The 22,229-nt window shown below is 47.2% G+C and overlaps 1 long non-coding RNA gene across 2 annotated transcripts in view; it reads left to right on the top strand.

Moving 5' to 3' along the window:
- The window catches only part of LOC122235943, a 286,446-nt gene that overhangs the window by 227,473 nt on the left and 36,744 nt on the right, over positions 1 to 22,229 (top strand). For both annotated transcript variants that reach the window (XR_006214087.1, XR_006214086.1), the window contains exons 5-6: positions 15,436 to 15,549; positions 20,243 to 20,327. This is a non-coding gene — a long non-coding RNA (uncharacterized LOC122235943). The remainder of the gene's footprint in view (positions 1 to 15,435; positions 15,550 to 20,242; positions 20,328 to 22,229) is intronic.

Genomic DNA, 22,229 nt, shown 5'->3' with positions numbered 1-22,229 from the left:
AGGAAGTAACGTATGGGCTGAGATTAGTGGAATTACCTATCTGTTATAATTATCTGGAAATTAACTGGAGAATTTTTTTTTTTAAGTATGAACAAATAGGCCTAAATCCCAGCCATTCTAATTGAATCAGTCAAGAGGGGCATGGGATCTGGACGCTGGTTTTTCAAAAACCATACCAGATGATTCTAGTGGGTACCCAGGGCTGAGATCCACTTTGCTTCATGATTTGCCCACCTGAAGGGGGGAGATACTTTTGCTCCTCAGTACTGGGAGGAGTTCACCTGTTCCCTTGTAAACTGGCCTTGCAGCTCTGACCTTGACTCCAGGGCGTGGTTTCCCTGGGAGAAATCCTCACTTCTCCACTCCACATTGGAATTCAAAGGAAGGTCCTTGAGATCAGAGGGTGATGACCATGTCTGAAGAGCCAACCTATTATTTACCACAAACCCGAGACAGATGGAATGCTCCAGAGTATTCTTACAACAGCTGAGTTGCCAAGGGAGGAAAATGAGCAAAATTAATCAGCAGCAGGAAGGGAAAGGATGTTGTGGAGTAGTCAAGCAATTAGAGCCATGTTTCAGATATAGAGTTGAGGCCCTTGGACCAGCACAGGGACACCTGGAAGAGATTGCAGATGCGGCCAGTGGTGCCATGTGATTGGACCCGGGGAGTCTGAGAACCTCACAGGCAGAGACCAAAAGCCAAGTTCTGAGTGATTCTTGTCCTGCCACTGGCCGCTGCCCCTGCCCTCTCCAGGGAGACATCACAGGCTCCCCCTGGCCCTGGCCCTGGCCCCAGTCTACCCTGTCCAGGGCAGGAAGAAGAGCAGAAGCATCAAGGGTGAGGCCAGAAAGAGCCAAGATGGCAGGCCACCTGTATACTTCGCCTGGCCCCTCCCCTCCTCCCTGTCAGTCCACTCTGTGGTCTGTAGAGTGTGACATCTCTTTGCTTTTCTGTTCCCTGCTGGGGCTGGAGTCGTGCCCTGAATTTGTCTCTCATAGTCAGTGGGGCCTTTATCCAGACCCTGACAGTGGTCCCAGTGCCCATGGCAAGACTGCCCTCCACTCCGATGGCTACACCTACCTGCCTCCTTCAGGGCAACACAACTAACTTCAAACTCCTTGGATTATAAAATTCGCTGTTGTTCAAACCCAGAGGGCAGAGGTTTGAACAGGCTGGCTGGAGGTGTCCAGGACTAAGCCTCGGACTGCAAGAATAAGGGTGGGCAATTAGGGGACACAGTCACTGGATCCTCACTGCAGCCAGGTGAGTGTTCCCAAGCCCACCCTGTCTGGCCCAGATTCCTTGTTCTGGGGTGTTGCTGAGGATGTGCGCTGCATCTTTCACAGACTACGTTTGACATTACTCCAGGGCAGCATCATGCCTGCCCAGGGCACCCTGCCCAGCAAGCCTCTGAATGCAGATGAGATCGTGAAAGTGCTTTGTAAACAGCACAGAGCTCTATGCAGGCAAATCCTGGTTACAAACGGCACACATTTACTTGTTCACTGTGAACTCTCCTCCTCAGCCTGGCCTTGCATCGAGATCCACCAGCCCGATGATCTCGAGTGGGACGACTCCCCACCAAGATGTTTTCAATGTGGTAGACGGAGCAAGGTGGCAGGCGCCGAGTTCACCCCCTCACATGGCTCACCCTCCCCAGCTCTGCTCTTTGGACACATTTTGTCTCCCCATTCTTCCCCGTGAGTGGGAAAGCCTGGGAGGGTGGTTTTTAACCTTTCTTCTTGCTTGCGCATCATGCGACCAATTCAACTTGTTTCTCCCTCTGTTCCTTCCTTTTCTGGAACCTCTGGAGCTCTGTTGTAGCAACCGTGTCCCTGGGCTCCAGTTTTTTTGTGGCAAATGAAAGATCAAACCAGACGAGTGGTTTTCCAACCATAGCCCGTGAAAGCCTGGGCATCAAGATCTGCTGGGAGGTGGGGGTGGATATAAAGCTTAACTATTCTGTTTTCCCTTTTAGACATCGGTGCGTCCTGGGGAAATTTGCTTCATTGTTCGGAGCCTCAAAATACCTATAAGTTGAGACGTAGCTCATTACCATTGTGAGGACTGAGTGAACTATATGAATAGTTCCAGTGCAAAATAGCGTACAAATCTGTGAAGGTTATCATTATTACCTGAGGTATGTGTGGTCACTCCATTTTATTAGATGAGCAGACTGAGATCCAGATAATTTGTGACTTACCTGAGGTCGCATCTCTGGAGGTAGCGGAGCCTCGACCGGAACGGGGGGTGTTACTGATCACGTCCCAACCTCTTCACGCCAGGTTTCCCACCTTATCTGGATATTCTGAAGCCTGTAGCCCGTGTTCTGAAGTCTTCTCTTTCCTCCGCACTCGGCTTGAGTTGTCAGCCCAAGCTGCTGCCAAAAGTGAAATCGTGCGTATTTTCATAGGGTGTGATGCCGCTGATAACCTCACTCAACCTCTAGGACAGCCTAGTGAAGAAGGCGTTACTGATCTTTCGATTCCTGAGCCGGTCAACCTCATTTCTGTGTTCAGTGCCTGTGCGTCTGGACTTCCCTTCTCCCTGAAGCGCGTTTGCCCTGCATAGCCACGTAGCACCCTTGGAGAGGTCTTCTTGAAACACTCTGTAGAGAGTCACTCTGACCACTGCTTTATCTTTCTTCAGAGAACATAGCACTACCGGACACAGATCTATGTGTTTTCTTTATTATCTACTTCCCCAGTAGACCGTGGGCCACTGGTGGGCTGGGACTTTGTCTCTTCTGGCTGTGTGCGGATAACCAATGCGTGACACCCAGGAGGCAGTGCGTAAACACTTCACAAATAACTCAATGAGGGGATCCCGTTTTCCAGATGAGGAGACCAAGGCTCAGACTCTGTGTGCCTTGCTTGGGGTCAGTGAGGACCAAAAGGCAGGACGGGACTGTAGCAGATTCTGCCCAGGTGGTGCATCCCCGATCCTCTGGATTAGGTGCTTTAACATATTTCCTGGACCATATGTACGATCCTCCCATTCAGGTGTGTGGCCGATCTTCCTTGCTGGTGATTCCAGCCTCCCAGGGCTGGGGCGTTTCTGGATCTATTCCTGTCCCCATTCACTTCACATTGTCCTGTTTCTTGCAAATAAGGTGTGGGTCTGCAGTGAATCCCATGTGCCAGCCCCTCCCTGGGCTTCATACCTTCTTCTTGGGGGTGGGTGGGTGTGGGCTTACGAGGGATGGTGTCTCCATCCCTCTCATCAGCTCTGGATTAGAGCAGGTCACAACCCTGCCCTTTGTGGGGGGAACGAGAACCAGAACCAGAGGAAAGTGGGACTTTGGGCATGTGCGTTAGCTACAGTTCCTGTGATGAGGGAGGAAGCTGTGCTTTCTTTCACTCCCCGGATGATGGTGATGTCATCGTTTGGTGCAGAAGCAGCCATCACCGAAGCACCTGCCATTATGGTGAGATGACTTCCTCCTCCCCCCAACCTTCCACTTACGACTCACTGGGCATCATTGAATCCTTTGGATGAACAAAGCAGGCAGATGGGGGCATAAGGGGTCTAGTGGGGTCAGATCTGGCATGAAGCTCCCAATGGTCTTCATAGAGGCTAAGAATACCTGGCATTGATGCTTTTTCAGAAGGGTCACCCACATTTTACCCAGTAAATCATAGCCCGGCCTCCTGATCCAGCTCGAGGCAAATTCATTATTTACTTTGGATACCACTCTCCCAATCTAGGCAAAAAGTCTGAGGGCAGCAAGAGGCTGTGATGAACATTTACCTGGGGAACAGAGCAAAATGCCACCGTTGGTGTTAAATTTTTTTTTTTTTTCCTGCTTATAGGTCAGCCGTGGGACCCAGAATCTCCCCCACCTTGAACACAAATGCAGGCAGTCGGGACTAAAATAACCATGACTAGGCAATGCCACTGGGTATCTTTAACTGCTCTCAGTCATTAAGATGCCTGAATTGGATTTATCACCAACGATTGGATCGATTGCTTGATGCTCAAGTGCAATCTAAGTCCTTCTGTGCCCCGACTTCAGGCATTGTGTTAAGATGGATGGGCTGGTAATGCCACCCCCGTGGGAGGTGGGTCTGGAGGGTTCTGCCTGAATGGAGCCTCTGAGACAAAAATGCTCGGGGCATTCATGGGGCAAAGGAGCAGAGAAACAGGATTCTTTGTTCACGCCCCCTGGTGCCCGGGACCCACGCAGCCTGGCGAGTGGGTCCATCTGCAGTGGGTGGTGACAGCTCACAAGAAGTGGGGAGGGCACCAGTGAGGACTCCCCATTATAGTAGGGTTTGCCTTTGCAAGAATGAGCACAGTTTCATGGAGCTCTTCAGAGCTCCTTCTCCCAGGCCTGGCCTTGCCATCCCATGCAAAATAGGCCTTTGTTACAGTTTGGGTCTCTGTCAGTCCAGGCAGGTCTATCTGCTATGGTTGGGGGGCAGACTTTGCTGGGGAAGCTAAAATGTCCTTGAGGCCGTGGCCTGAACCTGTGGGTCCTGGTGGGTCTCCCGTGGCAACTGCAACAACACAGCACAAGGAATAGACAGCTTCTGATCTGTTTTCTCATGACTGGAACTCACCAGCTCACTGTTCTTAGATCTGTGCTGCCTGCCTGCCTGGCAATGCTCTACCTTCCCCCTTTTCAGCCAATCCACCTCAACTGGAACATCTCCCTGGCCCTTGCTGTGAACTAATTCAGGTCATTGTTGCCCTCACCCTGCAGGATGTAGGGACCCCAAGAAGCTCCACGCTCTCAAGTCAAACACAGTCCTGACCTTGTGCGACTCAGTGGGACACTGAGCATCCCCTTCATTGTCACTTGTTCATATCTCCTAGCTAGGCTTCGGCGCTCTGGATGGATAGTTTTTGGGATCTTGGCCACCACAAGAAAACAGAGCCTGTGTTTCCAAGGATTTGAGAAGAGCTTGAAGTTGGTACAAATGTTCCCAGCTTCTCTTGTAGGCCTTCTTTCACTCAAGAGTAGTCCTCAGTTGTTGGGCTCCATTCAGGGCTTTTCCTCCCAAATCACTTGACCCTCACTGAGGCTTGTGTGGCAACACACTCCTGGTCACCTAGACTTTTGATTTTGGAGACACGCTTTTATTCATACCTCTTTCAAACTTCCTGTGAATATTATACTTCTCTTCCTTTCTTGACTGCAATCCATGATCTGGTGATTCTGGGTAAATAAACTGCTTGGTCCTGTCTGGTCTCCGGGAGCCTCTCCCTTAGCCCAGGGCCTGTGGACAGTGAATTGACCAGCGTGCTGGACCTTTCTTGGAAGCAGAACCTGGTCACTCCCATGCATGTTCTTTGACTCCTCTGTTCTTCCTATTCAGTTAGATTTCTTTCCTTCCTTCCTTCCTCCCTCCCTCCCTCCCTCCCTCCCTCCCTCCCTCCCTCCCTCCCTCCTTTCTTTCTTTCTTTCTTTCTTTCTTTCTTTCTTTCTTTCTTTCTCTCTCTCTCTCTCTCTCTCTCTCTCTCTCTCTCTCTCTCTCTTTAAACAGAGTGTGTTTAATCTTGATTGCAATTCTTCCACTCCGGAGCATGAAAATACTGATTGCAAAAAGCCATTTGATATCAGTTTATGAAGACTTTGGAACATTGTAATGAACTTCCAAAAGTTCTTTGGGTCACAAAGATTGTGTTTTACTGAATCTGAATGGTCTCATTTGGAAGGGGTTGGAAAGTTATTCAAATTGAGGTTTTCTTTAGGCTGAAGAGGTGATTGCTTTACGTGGGAAGACACCAAAACTCAGTGCCTGTGGGCCCAGGGAGTGATAATAACCACAGAAATTCATATACTTGGTATGTATTGACACAGATTCAAGTACTTTATGTGTATTTTGTCTTATAGAATTTTCTCACCACCACCACCTCCACCACCAAGAGGGGGTGTCAGGAGATAGAGGGCTGACACAGCCCCTTACTGTCCATGTGATTCCTACTTCTCTAATTAAAGTGTTGGGAAAATTCCCACAGTTCCTCTTGTCTTGCTGTTTAAGCCTTATAAATAGCTATTTTCCCCCGCAAAGTCCCAGCAAGCCATAGAGAAGGCTTGGGTTCAAGTGCTGCCTTGACACCAGCCGGATGGCCTTGGGCAAGGCGGTTGGCCTTTCTGAGGCTCGTTTATACACTGAACATTACTGAGTGTCCACTGTGTAAGGGGCTGTGCCACGTTATGTGCGGGCGCTCGATAATGATGAGAACAACAGTTGTGATGGTAACTACCATTTACCTAGCTTGGATTACGTGTTAGGCACTGGGCTAAGTGTTTTATTTCCAACTTTTCACTTAGTTCTTCCATAAACCTTTAAGACAAGCAGCATCAACAGGGGGAAGCTAAGGCTAAGAGTTTAACTACGTTGCCTAAAGTCCACACAACTTGTAAATGAGAGCAGAGAAGCAACCTCAGTTCTGTTGGACCTCAAAGCCCATGTTTCTAACCACCAAGTGACCGGAATCCTGGCTCAGGCATTCAGAGGTGTGGAGGGGGGTTGGAAACTTGTGTCATGGAGATTGGTGTCCTGAAAAAGTTTCGGGTTGTCAGACCTCAGGGACCAAGTACTGAGAGTTCGGACAATGTTTTTAGCCGGTAGGGTGTGTGTGTGTGTGTGGGGGGGGGGGTGGTGGCTCAAGGGAAACTTTGTAGAGAAGTTGTTATTTTAACTTTGAAATCTGGTTATGATTTGAGTATGAGATGTGTGAGCAGGGGCCCCTTCCATTCTGGGTGCTCTGGCAAATGCAACACTAGAAATTTGTGAGGGGTGTGGAGGTAGCAGGGGTTGGTTCGGTCTGATGTAGCATGTTCTTCATCAAAATAAGTGTGTAAATTAAATATATCTCTATATTTGCAGCCTATATCTACCCATACCTACTCATCTACATTTGCATATCTGCACCAATACATTTATACCTACATATCTACATCTATACATCTATGCCTATATCTATATCTATATCTATCTATTATGTCCATCATGTCTATCATCTGTATCATTTATAACGTCTATATCATCTATATCTATACATCTCTGTATCTCCATATCATCTATCTCATAGGACCTAGTTTCATTCCTGGGAATATGTCCCTAAAGAAAATCTCACCCAGATCCATATAGAAATACATGTCATGACATTTATCACAACATTGGGGGTGGGAGTGTAGGATGGGAGGGCCGAAGGGCATCAGGCAGTGTAGGCATGTTGCAGCTTATGACATGACTCTCCTGGACCTAACTCAAGTCAGGCTTCTCTAAACTCCCAAGCCCCACTCCCCGCCCCTGTCTTTGGCCCACTTGGTCCCCTACCCTCAATATCTGATCAAATTTGTCTTCCCTCACTGGCAGTATCTTATCACCCTACCTGCCTTCAGCAAGAATCCCATCAAGTTGGCTTAAGCAGAATCCCCTTGTCTCTGATGTTTCCTCTTAGGGATTTTCCATCCCCTGACTCCACCCTGCTCCTTGGATAGGAGTCCCCACTTGTCCTTGTTGTGTTTGGACTGGAGCCCAGCTCTGTTCTGAGGTTTCTCTTCTCCCACTGCAGTAGTTCTAGAATAGAATTCTCCTTCTCCGCTTCTTCTGTCCAGCTCCAGTGTTCCTTGAAACCTACCAGGATAGAGTTAGAAGTGCACAGGACAACATACATGCCTCTTAAAAGAAATTTTTTTTTACATTTATTTATTTTTGAGAGACAGAGAGAGACAGAGCACAAGGGGCAGAGAGAGAAGGAGACAGAGAATCCGAAGCAGGCTCCAGGCTCTGAGCTATCAGCACAGAGCCTGACTCAGGGCTTGAGCCCACAAACCATGAGATCATGACCTGAGCCAAAGTCGGAGGCTCAACCGACTGAGCCACCCCGGTGCCCCAACATACATGCATCTTAACAGCATAGTGCCGAGTGAAAAAAAATGAAATTTATATAACACAGTACCATTGACATGACTTAAAAACAGATGTACAAAATAGCAATATGTTTTTACAAGGACACTTACAAATAAAAAGGTAAACACTAAACACACAGATATGATTGCATATGGAGGGGTGGTAATGGAGAACAGAAATAAAAAGGAATAGTGAAGTAAATGAAGGTTGACCCAAATTGAGGACAATGTGTCATGAACTAAGGGACATAATCAGTTCAACCCCCTGAGATTCACCCCCAGACAGACAGACACACACACACACATACACACATGCATGTATGCACACACATACACATACACATCTGGTTGGGGGGCAATGGGCCGAGATAGGCATCAGGAAATGCTATAATGTACCCTGATGACAGGTTACGTGTCCACTAGGTACACAAGGGATTCCATGATCCTTGAAAATGGGTCTGCCCCCAAGATCTGGGCAGTATAAAGAACGAATAGGCCTAAGATTCTACTTAGGGACTGGATAAAACCAAGAAGGACCTGACCTACAGGTTATCTGCATATGTGTTGAGTCAGAGAAAAGAAAAAGAGGCAAAGCCTAAAGGAGAAGGCGCTGAAGTTGGAACGTCCCAGAGACGATAAGGGCAGCAAGGCTGGAGCTGTGGGGAGAGCATGTGTGTGCAAATGCATCCATGGCATAGGGGGGTGGAGGAGAAAGCATGGAGTGCCAGGGTCGCAGGAGTAAGTCAGCTCATATTGGACTTACTGGGGAGGGGGTGCTACTTATGTGAAAGTGTTGGCTGTCTTGTCCATACAGGGTGGAGGTGTTTAAAATGTTGCTTCGGCACAAATATCACCTCCCACACTGAACCCTTCTCCCTCACTCTGCCCACTGCTTGGCATAGCACGCTGGGGTTTTCTTGTGTGGCGAAGCTAAGGTCATGCTGGCTCCCAGGTGGGCCTCCCTTGGCTCTGGTCTCTTGCCTGGCTATGGAAGGCGTCCTTAGCCGTTGCGAGACTGGGGCTGTCCCTCCCGACCGCTAGAACTCCTCTTCCCTTATTTTCAAGAGGGTTCACCGGCGTGGGAGCATGCCACATGGATGCAGCAGGACTCGGTGGAATATAGGACAGACACTCGACTTGACGAGTATCCCTGTGTCCGTCGGCCAAGGATCCAGAGAGTAAAATTGTTCGGTTGTCTTGAATGTATCATTGCTTGACTTGAAGTTAGTTTCCATGCTTTGCTGACCTGGAGGCACTCAAAACAGACGTAGGATTAGGATCAATTACAGGCGTGATAAAGTGATCACACTATCCTAATGATTTCAGGTTTTTATTTATTTACCTATTTTTTTAAAGTTTTTAAAATTTATTTTGAGAGAGGCGGAGAGGGTGAGTGGGGGAGGGGCAGAGAGAGAGGGAAAGCGAGAATCCCAAGCAGGCTTCACTCTCAGTGAGGAGCCTGGTGTGGGGCTTGATGTCACAAACAGTGAGATCATGACCTGAGCCTAAATCAAGGGTTGGATGCTTAACCGACTGAGCCCCCCAGGTGCTCTGGGACCTATCTTATTCACCTCTGTCATGTGCTAATGCCAGCATATTTCCTGGAGCATGCGAAATGCTTAATCGATTTGAACAGACTGCAACACATTATTTAAAAAATATGGCACTGTCCCAGGTCATTGATAAAAGTATTGGCTGTACCTATTAAACTGTCATGTCATCTTATTTTATTTCTTTAAAAATATTTATTTTGGGGGGGGGGCGGAGAGAGAATCCCAAGCAGTCTCCATGCTGTCAGTGCAGAGCCCAACGTGGGGCTCAAACTCATGAACTGTGAGAACATGAACTGAGCTGAAATCAAGAGCCAGGCACCTGCCCAACTGAGCCACTCAAGTGCCCCAATTAAAATTTTTATTTGGAAGTTTGATTGTTTACATGCTGTCTAAACTTAAGTGCCCAGGCCCAAATACCCCAAAGCGTATCTGACGAAAGCCAGATCTTCCTATAGTGTTGATACATTTTACCAACATTACCCTAGAGCTCAGCAGTCTCTGTGTCTACCTTGCACCTTTGCCTGGCCAAGGGTGATTGGCTCTGAATAGTTTGTTCCCGGTCCTCAAGTTGTGAAAAATATTAAGCATATTGAGATGTGGATTGTGTTAGTAATCCAGACCATTATTATTAAAATCCCTAGGAAATCATGGAGTCAAAATAACTTTTGCATTTGGCACAAAACCAAAAACCAAAAACCAAAACCCCAACAAAAACTTTCCTCCTCTGTCCCCGCTGACATACTTTCATGGAGGACCTGCCTCTGATCTGCTGTCTTCATTATTTTTGGTTTGTCTGGGATGGGTTCCCTCGCCAAGGCTGGAACCCCACTAGAGACAAACTGCAGAAAGAAAGGAAAATGGAAGTTCTCCTTGTGAATTCTCAGAATCTCCTATGGAAATTCCAGAACTACCTTCTTCCAAAGGGTTCTAGTACTTTGACTGGAAGCCTGGCCGGGGAGGGGCAGCCTGCTTTAGGACAGGAGCTTTCAAGTCTGAGCACAGGGTTCCTGCTCCAGGTCTGTTCCCCACCCGCCGTGTGACCTTGGGCAAGTCAGTTCTACTCTAAGTGCAAAGCGGGGAGGAAGGAGCTTTCACTGAGCTCCTTTCATGGGGTCAGCACTGGGCCAAGTGCTAGGGATACATAATAACCTAGTCCTTAGAAGGACTCTGGGATGAGTATTTCTGCATCATATAGGAAACCAAATGGAGGCTCAAATAAACGGCTCAAAGACACAGAGGTGGATTTTGCAACCAGAATCAGCATGTCTCCAAATGTCCTTCTTCTTAACTTGGACTCATTCTCTGTGAGATGAGTTCATTGGTCGTCGTCCAAGGTGCTTGCAGCTCCAACAATTTATAACCCAATGGGGATGGATTCTCATAGCACAGGAACTGATCGCACAGGACAGTCGTGTGCGTGTCGGGTCCCCTGACCCAGACTTACCATTCGTAGGGGCTGGTCCTGCCTCCCACCTGACACTCACATTCACCTCTTACCGCTTCTCTCCTTCAGCCCAGGACACTTTACTCTTGTCTCCCATGACCTGCCCATTTGTCTCTTGTCCTTCATCAAAGCCCCTTTCTTTCTTGCTGCCTACCTGTTACTTCCTCCTCCCGAGTAGCCCTGTGAAAAAAGCTCTCCTTCTCTTTTTCCAGGCTTATCTCACTTTTACCTGGAAGCTTTCCTGGGTGGATAAATTATTTTGAATGGTTTTGGAAAAAAGTCAGTTCAGTCTGCATTTAGTTTTCATTTGTAAAATGAGAGCATTGCATTAGCTGGTCTCCCTGGCCCTTTCCAGGGCCAGCGTTCTGTGAATTCAAATAAATCTGACCTCTTCCTTTCCCCCGTATTCCCTCTGTAGCTCTGGCCTTTGTTTTCATATTAACTGCATTTGCAGTTTCCACCCTGCTACTTTGTTTTTATTCTTGGGTTATTGCCATGTGCAACATTTAGGTATTCTATCTAGCCTGGAAACTCCTGGAAAGGAGAAATCATGAGACTTTTTCCTCCATATCCCCTCTGGTCTTATCCCCAGGATGGGACAAATCCATGAACTTGGGGGTTATTCAAACACTGCCATCAATTGTTGGATGGATGACAGGCCCATTTAGAGCATTGGGGTTTTTTGGGTTTTTTGTTTGTTTGTTTGTTTGGTGTCCTTGCCATGTTCCTGCCATCCACTTTTTAAAAACATCTTTTTTTAAGTTTATTTATTTAGTTTGAGAGAGAGAGAGGGAGAGAGAGAGAGAGCACGTGAGGGAGGGGCAGAGCTAGGGAGAGAGAGAGAATCTGAAGCAGGTTCCAGGCTCTGAGCTGTCAGCACAGAGCCTGACTCGGGGCTCGAACTCACCAACCATGAGATCATGATCTGAGCCAAAGTCAGACCCTTAACCGACTCAGCACCCAGGCGCCCCTAAGACATATCTTTACTTACTCACTTGTCTGGTAATTAGGTCCTGGCCATTGCCTTTTTTTTGATTGGCTCTATTACACAAACTGGCTAAATCTATGTCCATGCCCTTGATTGGTGGAATGATCCAGATATAACTATCTCCTTGTGATATCCTCTGGATTTCAGGAACAAACTTGGCATCCTCTTGGTCTGATGGCTTGTATAACACTTTCAGGCTCATCAGGGATCTGTCAGCACCATTATGGTTAGATTTAAGTGGTTTTTTTCCCTCCCTAAATGCAGCTGTCTGCAGGGTCTGATGTTTGTATTGTGGTGGTGGAAGGCAAGATTTATTTATTCAGTCGTTTATTCAAAACTCATTTTACTGAGTAGTACTTACCATGTGTCAGAAACTGGGGGTAAAAGATAAGTAAAATCTGGTTCCTGCCTTTAAGAAGTACTTGGTCTAACAAGGAAATCGGTACTAAAATGTTACTTTTTAAAAAATGTTCATTTATGTTTGAGAGAGAGAGAGAGAGAGAGAGAGAGTGGGTGAGGGGCAGAGAGAGAGAGGGAGACACAATATGAAGCAGGCTCTGTGCAGTCAGTGCAAAGCCAGATGTGGGGCTCGAACCCACGAACTGTGAGATCATGACCTGAGCTGAAGTCAGACACTCAATCGACTGACCCACCCAGGCACCCCTAAAATGTCACTTTAATGCAGTGAGATTATACCCTGTCATAAAGGTATAATCAGGAAGGAGCAATTCCTGAGGAGCTAGGAATTGGTCATAAGCAGCACATCACAGACGCCATGGCAGAGGTGAACGTAGGGTTAAATGCGAGTGGGATTTGCCAGCAAAAGGGCAGAGGACATTCCAGGCAGAAGGAACAGCCTGCATAAGGGGATGGTGAAAATAAAGGAGGGGCTGGTGAAAATAAAGATGAAAAGGTGGGCAGGAACTGGATGGTGAGGGTCCTTATATGTCCTATGGAGGAAGCTGCAAGCCAGTGGCTCTCTGACTTAATTGGGTTCAAGGCTCATCCATGGAGCTGGCTGAATATACAGCTTTCTGGGACCCACTGATTTGATTCGGTGGGTTTGAAGTGGGGTTCAAGAATCTTTATTACGAGCCAGCTTCCCAGGTGATTCTTTTTTTTTCAAGTTTATTTATCTTGAGAGAGAGAGAGAGAGAGAGCATGAGTGCCCGTGGGGGCGGGGCAGAGAGAGAGGGAGAGAGAGAGAATCTCAGGCAGGCTCCGCACTGTCAGCACAGAGCCTGATGCAGGGCTTGAACTCACAAACTGTGAGATCATGACCTGAGCTGAAGTCAGGAGTCGAGATGCTCAACCGACTGAGCCACCTAGGCGCCCCCTTCCCAGGTGACTCTGATGTAGGCAGGCTGCTAATCACTTTAGGCAGACATGGCTGTTTTGCATGTCGCAATGGGAAATACCAAAGAGTGACATCAGAAAGACCAGTCTAACAAAGTATGGCAGGTGAACTGAGGAAGAAAGTCTCCATGTGGGGTGGCCAGTTAGTAATTCATTGTGAAGGCTCACCTGAGAAACGCTCCACCTATGGCAGCAGGTTGTGGCAATGCAGAGAATCAAGTGCAGAAAGCTCTCCGAGCTTGAATGGACAGAAGTTAGGCAAGGAATGGAGTTGCGGGAGGCAGAGATGGGAATCGCAGGTGCCTCCAAGAATTTTCACTGGAGCAAGTAAGAACTGTGGGTGCTTTTAACAGGGAGTGCAGTGCGTTTGAGGGAGAAGATAAAAAGTGTGGTGTAGGACTTACTGAGGTTTTGGTGTCTGTAGAACCTACAAATATTTAATTCAGGTCTCCAGATTTGCACTTGGGAATTATGCACGTGTTGAGATGACAGTCAACACCATGGGATTCCATGAGAAAACTCTGGAAGAGAGACTACAGAAGGCCCAAAACTGTGCCTTTAAGAGGAAGACACAGCGGAGAGGTCGGTCTATACCCTGGACTGAAGGTGAGCAGCTCATGGCAGTTAAGGAGAGGGGAGAATTTTAGGAAGGAGTTTTTCAACATCAAGTTGGGACTGAGGCACAGCTTGCCTCCTAGAGGCAAAGAGGGGCATCGCAGTAAAGAGAGTCTGATGTGGTGCCAGAAGGCAGGGGGAGTCTACCGGTGGGTGGGCCCTAGGGAGTGTGTCCTTAGGGAGGGACATGGGTGTGCTGATATGTGTGTGTGTGCGTGCGCACTTGTGTGTATGTGTGGCTATGGAATAGGTGTTCATTTATGCAATACATATGTGTCCCATGCGTCCGCAGGAAGTAGGCATAGCCAGGATGAGGCCAAGCCCGACGGATAGCAGTGCCAGATGTCACAGAGGGAATAGAAGGACTGAGAAATGGCTTGGATATTGCCATTTGGAAGGTCGTTGGCGACCTTTCACAGAATGTTTTCTTTGGGGCTCAACTGAAGAGTGGCCGGAATGTGAGGGGTGCAGAAGAGAGGCATTGATTGTCAATTTGGAGGCGGGAGTGGGAGAAGGTTAGGCAGGGCGTCCATTAACCTTATTGGTACAACTGGAGAGCTTAACAGGACTTGTTTGGACAACTTGCAATTTCAAAACTTAGCTTTTTTCCTAAGAGGTTATTAAAAGTGAAAAGTATCATAATATGCCTTTCTGCAATACTTAAATAGCTTCTTATCCTGACAGTTGTTAATACTTGCTTTTCCAGGAATTCTAGGCCTTTGGCAGCAAACCAACTAAATATTGTGAAATAGAAAATAAAATTGTCCTTTATTGCTGCAGTCTGTTTTTGTACATATCTTTCACGTTAACTCAGATTGAGGTGCGTGAGTACGTGTGTGTGTCTGTGTGTGTGCCCGCATGCATGTGTGTGCACATGTATAGACTTGGGGTGTGCTCATTTAACTAATGTGTTTCATATCCTCTATCTCAGGCGATGTAGGTGCAGTGGGCAGGAGAGACATGGGGGGCCAGTTGATGTTATGCAGGTAATGCCGGTAACTTGGTTCTCTGGGGGGGTGCAGAGGGAAGGCCCGATCGTAGCATTTGCCAGTTGCCATGGTGTAAATACTCCCACCATGGTTGATTTTAGGCTACCAACATGACGTCACTGAACATGGAACTGGATGAAGAGATTTGCCCCATCTTCCCTTGCATGCCAGTACAAGCCAGCCCAAACACCTCTGGCCCTTTAGGCAGGCAGAGAGATAATTGTGACAATAATAATTCCTTTGACTTACGGGGCTGTTTGTGGTTCCCCAAGCACTCTGATATATTTTGTTTTCCTTGCACAGTACCTTGAGTGTGATTTGAAGAGTATGGCAAACCTCTTTGGCTAGCCGCAGGCCTTAAATTACCACCAAGGAAACGCTTTTTAACATTCACAAGCAGAGGCCATGTCCTTTAGGGAATACAGTACAGGATATATTAATGTGGATAACTCAGGATCAGATGAGAATGATCTTGATTGTGGGATATCATTGGAGATAGGATATCTGAAAGAGAGATCACAAGGGGTTAGGGAGGGTTGGGTAGCAAGGGAAGGAAGACGTCCAAAAGAGAGATCCAAGATATTAAAGATATAACTTTTCCTACTTCATCATTTTGCTAGGACCTGGCCTGCTCCTAGACCATAGATCTTGCCAGATACAGTTCATGCTCCATTATCCACTCTAATGGAGGAAAGTTGGACAGCATAATTAAAAACAACGGGCAACCTTGAAAGGTATGTACAACTGGATGTGCAGAGGATATAATGTTTGTTTCTTGGTATCTTTACCATCCGGTGGATGGCTTACCTGTCCTACCTCTGGAAGTTAGCTTGCTCATGGCACGTAAGGACTTGAGAAAAGCCATATGATCAGTGCCGATCTAGATTTTCTTTTCTGTATGAGAAAGAATTTTCTTTCAATCTAGATTTTCTTTTCTGTATGAGATTTTCTATTCTGTGGGGTTGGGGTGGTTCTGTCTCCTTATAAGCAATTTAATCAGGTTTTATTTAAGAACTACTTCTTATTAATGGATGAAAACCTCTTGGCCTCACAAACGAAAATACTTTTTCTGAGAGAAGCGTATTTAATTCACTTGGCCATCAGCTTTCAGGTGCTGTCTCTGCGTGTGTGTGTGCACATGCGTGTGTACACAACTTCAGTAGCTGGTGACTACAGGACAAATCAATATCTAGCCTCTGGTGGCTGTGGGCTGTTATCACTTGGTGACAGTTGACACATTGGTGGCCGGCCACGAGGAGAATGGTGGGTGTGCGTCCTATCAATTTTTAGAGCATATTTTATCTGTACAAGTAACCGTGGTGCAGCGTTCCATTTGTCATTTCTGTCCTTGAAAGGAGGAGTTGATAAATGACAATAACTATTAGCCCACCAGACCGCATGCGTTTCTCCAGCAAAAGCAAAGCTCGGGATAAATTCAACACCTTCCTGACGGTAATGACAATAATAAGCAGTATCTCATACCTAAAATCCAGGTGGGGTTCACAGTCGGCTAAGGACTTTTTCTTACTTTGTCTCATGGAATCCCTATAGAGGCTCCCGTGAGATGGGAAACCGAGGCTCAGAGGGTTAAGTGATTTGCCCAGGGTGACAGTGGTAGTAAGTGGGGCTGAACCTTAAATTAGGCGCCCAAGGCCCAACTGCAACACTCCCAACCTGTGTTTGTGATCTTAGCCTCTCCTTGTTCTTTTTTTTTTTTTTTTTAATGTTTATTCATTTTTGAGAGACAGAGAGTGAGTGGGGGAGGGGCGGAGAGGGAGACACAGAATCCGAAGCAGGCTCCAGGCTCCTAGCTGTCAGCACAGAGCCCGACGCGGGGCTCGAACTCACTAACTGTGAGAGCATGACCTGAGCCGGTGTTAACTGATTGAGCTACCCAGGCACCCCAGGCTCTCCTTGTTCTGATCTGATTTGCATCCAGCTGCTACAACAATCATCCCATAAACCCCTACTTCCCGTAAGAATGCTAATTCCCTTTGCCTCTTTATTCCAAATCCTCGGAGACCTCTGGTGCGCACCAACCATTGGCCACTGGTTTTCTCTTACCCTGGACAGCGTACCTTCCTTGCCTTTGTTGAACATGTGATCCGTTAAAATCCCTACATCTTTTCCAAGAGAGCTTATAAATCGTTTGGTCATGTGACCGTAAGCCCTGACAATATTGAGAGGGAAACTGCCTATCAGAAAAATGCCGAGGGGGCGTCTGGGTGGCTCAGTCGGTTAAGCCTAGACCCCTAGTTTCAGCTCAGGTCATGATCTTGGGGTTTGTGTGTTTGAGCCCCACATAGGGCTCCTTGCTGACAGTGCAGAGCCTGCTTGGGGTTCTCTCTCTCCCTCTCTCTGCCCTTCCCCACTCATGTACCCTCTCTCTCTCTCTCAGTAAATAAATAAACTTAAAGAAAAAAGGAAGAAAGAAAAATGCTGAATTCTCGGTTCATGAGCATACCTCCTTCTTCCCTTGTGATTGAAAATCTCATCCTTTGGGGCTTAGCTCACATGTCATTTTTTTCCTGGAGTATTTTTCTGATTCTCTAATACAACATGATCTATCTTTTGACATTTTTGTTACTTGTTCTGTGGCAATTATTTTTCTCATGGTTCCTACTACTCTGTAATCTTTGGGATCAGTAGCGACAAAGAGTTTCACAAATAGATGCTTGGTAAATATTTGTTGAATTCGGTTGAAATGAATGTTTGAATGCACTTCAAGTACCATGGAAGCCCTTTATCCAATGCAATTGCTCCCAGTATTTTTTTGCTTAAGGGAAAAAGTAGGAGCGGGTGGACCCTGGAAAGTCTGGGAGGCTGCAGGGGGCGGGCCCGGTTGTCATTGGGTGAGGGGCGGGGAGAGGCACGGCTGCTGCAGCTGGGACCCTCCCCGCCCCCCAATGGGGGAACAAGATGGTTGCCACAGGAGGGTTTGGGGAACAGGAAGAAACAGATATATTTTCACCCCCAGTGAAGGTGTACTGGCGCACCACGCTGCCACGAAGAACAACCCCAGGAAGCACCTTGGCGGTGCAGGAGGTGGGGACACCTGAGGTTGGGTTGAAGGAAAAAGTGGGGCGAGTGAGTCAGGCTCTGGGGGGTTCCAGGGCAAGGCAGTCAACATGTAGGCCACCGGGCCTCTTCTAGACGCTGTGCAGGTGGCCAGGTGCCCCACGTGGTTACCAGCAGCAGGACCTGAACAGAGAGTGGGAGAGTAGGAGGGGTTCGGGAGCTCTCCGAGGCCAGGCCCCAAGCTCACGGGCCGGTGCCTTCCTTCCTGTGCGGAGACACTCCTGCGCCAAGCCCCACCTGCCCACACAGTCCTCCAGCCTCCTGGGCGGGGAGAGGGGATGTGGGGGCCCATCGCAGGGCAGCGAGGTGGGCCGGTGAGGCGGAATGTGTATGCGGTTACAGGCCACCAGGCCGCAGGGTCCTGTGCAGGAGCGCAGTGGAGATAAATGAAGGACAGGAGGCCCAAGGCCTGCAGCTACCTCTAGGTTGGTACCCGGCAATTGCGCCCCAGATGCCCAGAAAACCCCCAGGAGGCAAAGCAGCCGGTCGGCCAGCTGAGTTCCACCCGGAGAGGCGGAGCGGGCCGGGCAGACTAGAGCCCGCAGGCCTCCTGCATATCGCCCGGTTTAGCCACGCGGTAGGAAGAAATGAACACGAAATCCCAGTAAGAGATGAGCGAAAGATTGGCACGGGAGGCCTTAAATGCTTACTCTTTACCCATGTATTAGATATCTAGAACTAGCTGCACTATCTATGCAGCATGTGGTTTTAGAAATTACTTTCACCTAAAGAACTTCTCTTTTTGGTAATGACAGATGTGCTTGTGGGGGGGGGGCGGGGGGAAAGCCTGATTTCTCTCAATACGCCTTTAACAGTTTTTAAATTCTTTCATATCTGGCCAAGTTGAGATTTCTAAGAACCTCATTTTTAATTTGTAATTAAAATTTACAACTTAGCTTTCCCCCCCCAAAACAACAACAAAACAAACTGTAAGCACCTATTAATAAAAGTCTTAATTTTTTTTTTAAGGTAGGTTCACATAGACAATCACTAAAGAAAAAAAGCTATATGTATGTTTTTCACTGATTTGAGTCCTTGGTTTTCTTTCTTGCATGAATAATACCCATAGTGAAATAATTTTAATTTCCAAGTTCAGTGTCTTCAATATGGAGGGAGAACTTCAGACACTCAGTCTAATCTGAGTTCAGTAACTACCTATGGAAAGTTTCTCCCAGTCTATTATAGTTGCCTCTTTTTTTAAAGTTTATTTATTTATTTTATTTATTTTTGAGAGAGAGAGAGAGAGAGACAGAGTGTGATCAGGGAGTGGCAGAGAGATAGGGAGACCCAGAATCTGAAGCAGGCTCCAGGCTCCAAGCTGTCAGCACAGAGCCCAACGCGGGGCTCAAACTCACAAACCATGAGATCATGACCTGAGCCCAAGTCGGCCGCTTAACCGACTGAGCCACCCAGGCGCCCAGTAGTTGTCTCTTTTAATTGAGCTGCAATTCTTTAGAGTTGTGCTGTTCAATGCAGTAGTCACTTGCCATGAGTGGTTATTGGGCACTGTATGTGTGGCTAGTCAGAAGTAGAATGTGCCAGAAGTACAACATGTACATTGTATTTCTAAGACAGTAAAAAAGAATACAAAATATCTCATTAATAATTTTATATCATTAAAGGTTCAACTGATAATAGCTTGGATACTTTGGGTTAAATAAAATGTTATAATTATTTTCACCTGTTTCTTTTTTCTTTTTTTTTTTTTTACTCCCAGAAATTTATTCTAAAAAAATATTTCAGTAGAGGCAAAAAACTACAAATAGAAAAGGAAAAAGTAGATTACAAACTTAACATATCCAGAGTAATCATTAATTATAACCTAATAATTTTATTTATTTATTTATTTATTTATTTATTTATTTATTTATTTATATTTTATTTAAATCCAAGTTTAGTGTAATATTGGTTTCAGGAGTAGAATTTAGTGGTTCATCACTTCCATATAACTCCCAGTGCACTTCCCAAGTGCCCTCCTTCATGCCCGTCACCCATCTAGCCCATCCCCCTGCCAACCTCCCTTCCAGCAACCCTCAGTTTGTTCTCTGTTATTTAAGGGTCTCTTATGGTCGACCTGTTTCTCTTAAATGTGACTAGTAGCAAATGTAAAATTACATGTGTTTTGCATTATACCTTTTTTGAATGGTGCTGCTTTAGAGAGCTATGTTTATTGATTCTTTGTAAAACACTCAGTGATGCTTTCACAGAGACTCTTTCCTTTTTAACTCCTGTTTCTTACTTGTACTTAATACGAAATGAAGTTGCATAATTATAGTAAGAACAAGGGTCACAATCAGGTGTGAGAACAAGCACGCCTGGATTTTGACATGCTGACTTTTCAACTTGTAGGACCAGAAATCCACGGGTAACATACAGTCCTGCCTTGTGCCGTTGGATGATGTGGTGTCAGTCCGTATGCTGAGCAGAGCACAAGGTCAGTGTGGCTTGTTTGGTAAAGCAGTGGAGATCGGTCACGTGAGCTTTTTGCTCGGCTCTAGTCTGGAACAGTAGCTCGGAGAGGCTCCCTTTCTGATACGCTGTTTTAAAATGACAATATGACAACTCTATTTTCCATTAACTTTCTTGACACTCTCAGAATTGTAGACTTGAAAAATGAAATTCAGGAATGTCCTGATTAAGTTGAGGGCAGATGCGTTTCCTTACGGGAAATGAAAGGGCCAGCCACGTGAATAATGGTTGTCTCAGTGAAAGTGGCTACGTAGGAGTAGGGTATTTGGAGTAGGAGTATTTGGAGGTTGTCCATAGCCTGCTAGCAAATTAGCCGCCTTGTGAGCATGTGTGTAGGCCGTTTTGGTTTGCTTTCAAGTTGCAAGGGTAAGGAAGTGGCACCAGCTCTCTTGGAGAGAGGAACTTGCTCTGGGTCAGGATCTGGCCTGCAGGATAAAGTCATCCCTTGTCCCTCTTACTCCATCCGTAGTCTGCTGCCCAGTGCTCACTTCCACGTAAGAAGATGGCTCGCCTCACCCACGGCCTCGTGTGTCTAGAAGGGGTAAATAGTTTGCCAGTTACATTATGTCTGCAAGGCCTGTGAAAGAGGACTGTGGAATCCACAATCCAGCGGTGACTAGGGCGGGGATTATGAATTGTCTCCTTGTGTGCTGGGGCTGGGGATGTGTTGGGTTGGGGAGATCAACACAGGCGGTTCAGGTAAACGGATCCATCCGTACCTTCCTGCCCTGTGCCCGACAGTACCTCTGTGTGGTTGGCGGTCGTTGCACGAAGTCTGTGCTTGAGGCAATGCAGTGCTAGTGTCTCAAGAGCCTGGCATGCCCAAACAAATCTGAGCTCACCAGGCACTGGAGCAGTAGAGGCAAGACGATTGTTGTTTCTTCAGCAACCCTCCCTAATAGGACTTTCTCCTGGAGCGTCCACTTGTGATGGAACGGGTGATTTAGCCTAGACGAAATGGGGTCACGTAGCTCCAACCCCGATGATTTAATCAAACGGCAAGCCTGGACCACCCGACCCCTTCAGGCCACTAAATTGAACGGTGTTAGGGACATGCACCAAAAGCTGACTTCAGGGGAAGAATATTTGTGAGGAGATGATTCTTGCCGAGCCCTGTTGGTTTGCTTGCAAACGAGAAGAAAGAATATCATGATCAGAAGAGAAAGGAGCTATCTTTTGCCCTACTCTGTTTTGTCACAAATAAGTGAACCAAGCACATTACATTTCTATGGCACCGTTTATTCTGTAGTCGTTCTGCGCCTTGGGATCCCTCCGGGGAGACGAGAGAGACACCGGGCCGCAGACTGGAAAACGCGGCGCTGAGGAAAGTGATCAGGGTCACTGGGGCCTTGCAGGAGTGAGGGGTGAAGTGGCCTTCCTCAAGCTCTCCTTCCTCAGCCTCCTCAGAACTGAACTGGTTCCCCGGAGAGCCGGGAGACAGCAGCTCCTTCTCACAATCCAACTCCGACCTTGGAGTTTGAGAATCTGAGGCTGTGTGCCCCGAGGCAGAGCCTTGGTCTTACGGGTCTCCCCTGAAAGCCAGCCCTGAGTTTTCGACGATGTGTGTTGTCAGGACATAAACATGAGGGGAGGAGGCCTCAATGTAGTTCTCGGTTCTTTTTTTTTTTTTTTTTTTTTTAAATTTTTTTTTTTTCAACGTTTATTTATTTTTGGGACAGAGAGAGACAGAGCATGAACGGGGGAGGGTCAGACAGAGAGGGAGACACAGAATCCGAAGCAGGCTCCAGGCTCCGAGCTGTCAGCACAGAGCCCGACGCGGGGCTCGAACTCACGGACCGTGAGATCGTGACCTGGCTGAAGTCGGACGCTTAACCGACTGCGCCACCCAGGCGCCCCAGTTCTCGGT

The sequence above is a fragment of the Panthera tigris genome, chromosome F3, assembly GCF_018350195.1.
Source record: "Panthera tigris isolate Pti1 chromosome F3, P.tigris_Pti1_mat1.1, whole genome shotgun sequence".
NCBI classification, from domain to species: Eukaryota; Metazoa; Chordata; class Mammalia; order Carnivora; family Felidae; genus Panthera; species Panthera tigris.
This window is presented reverse-complemented; position numbering and strand designations above follow the sequence as displayed.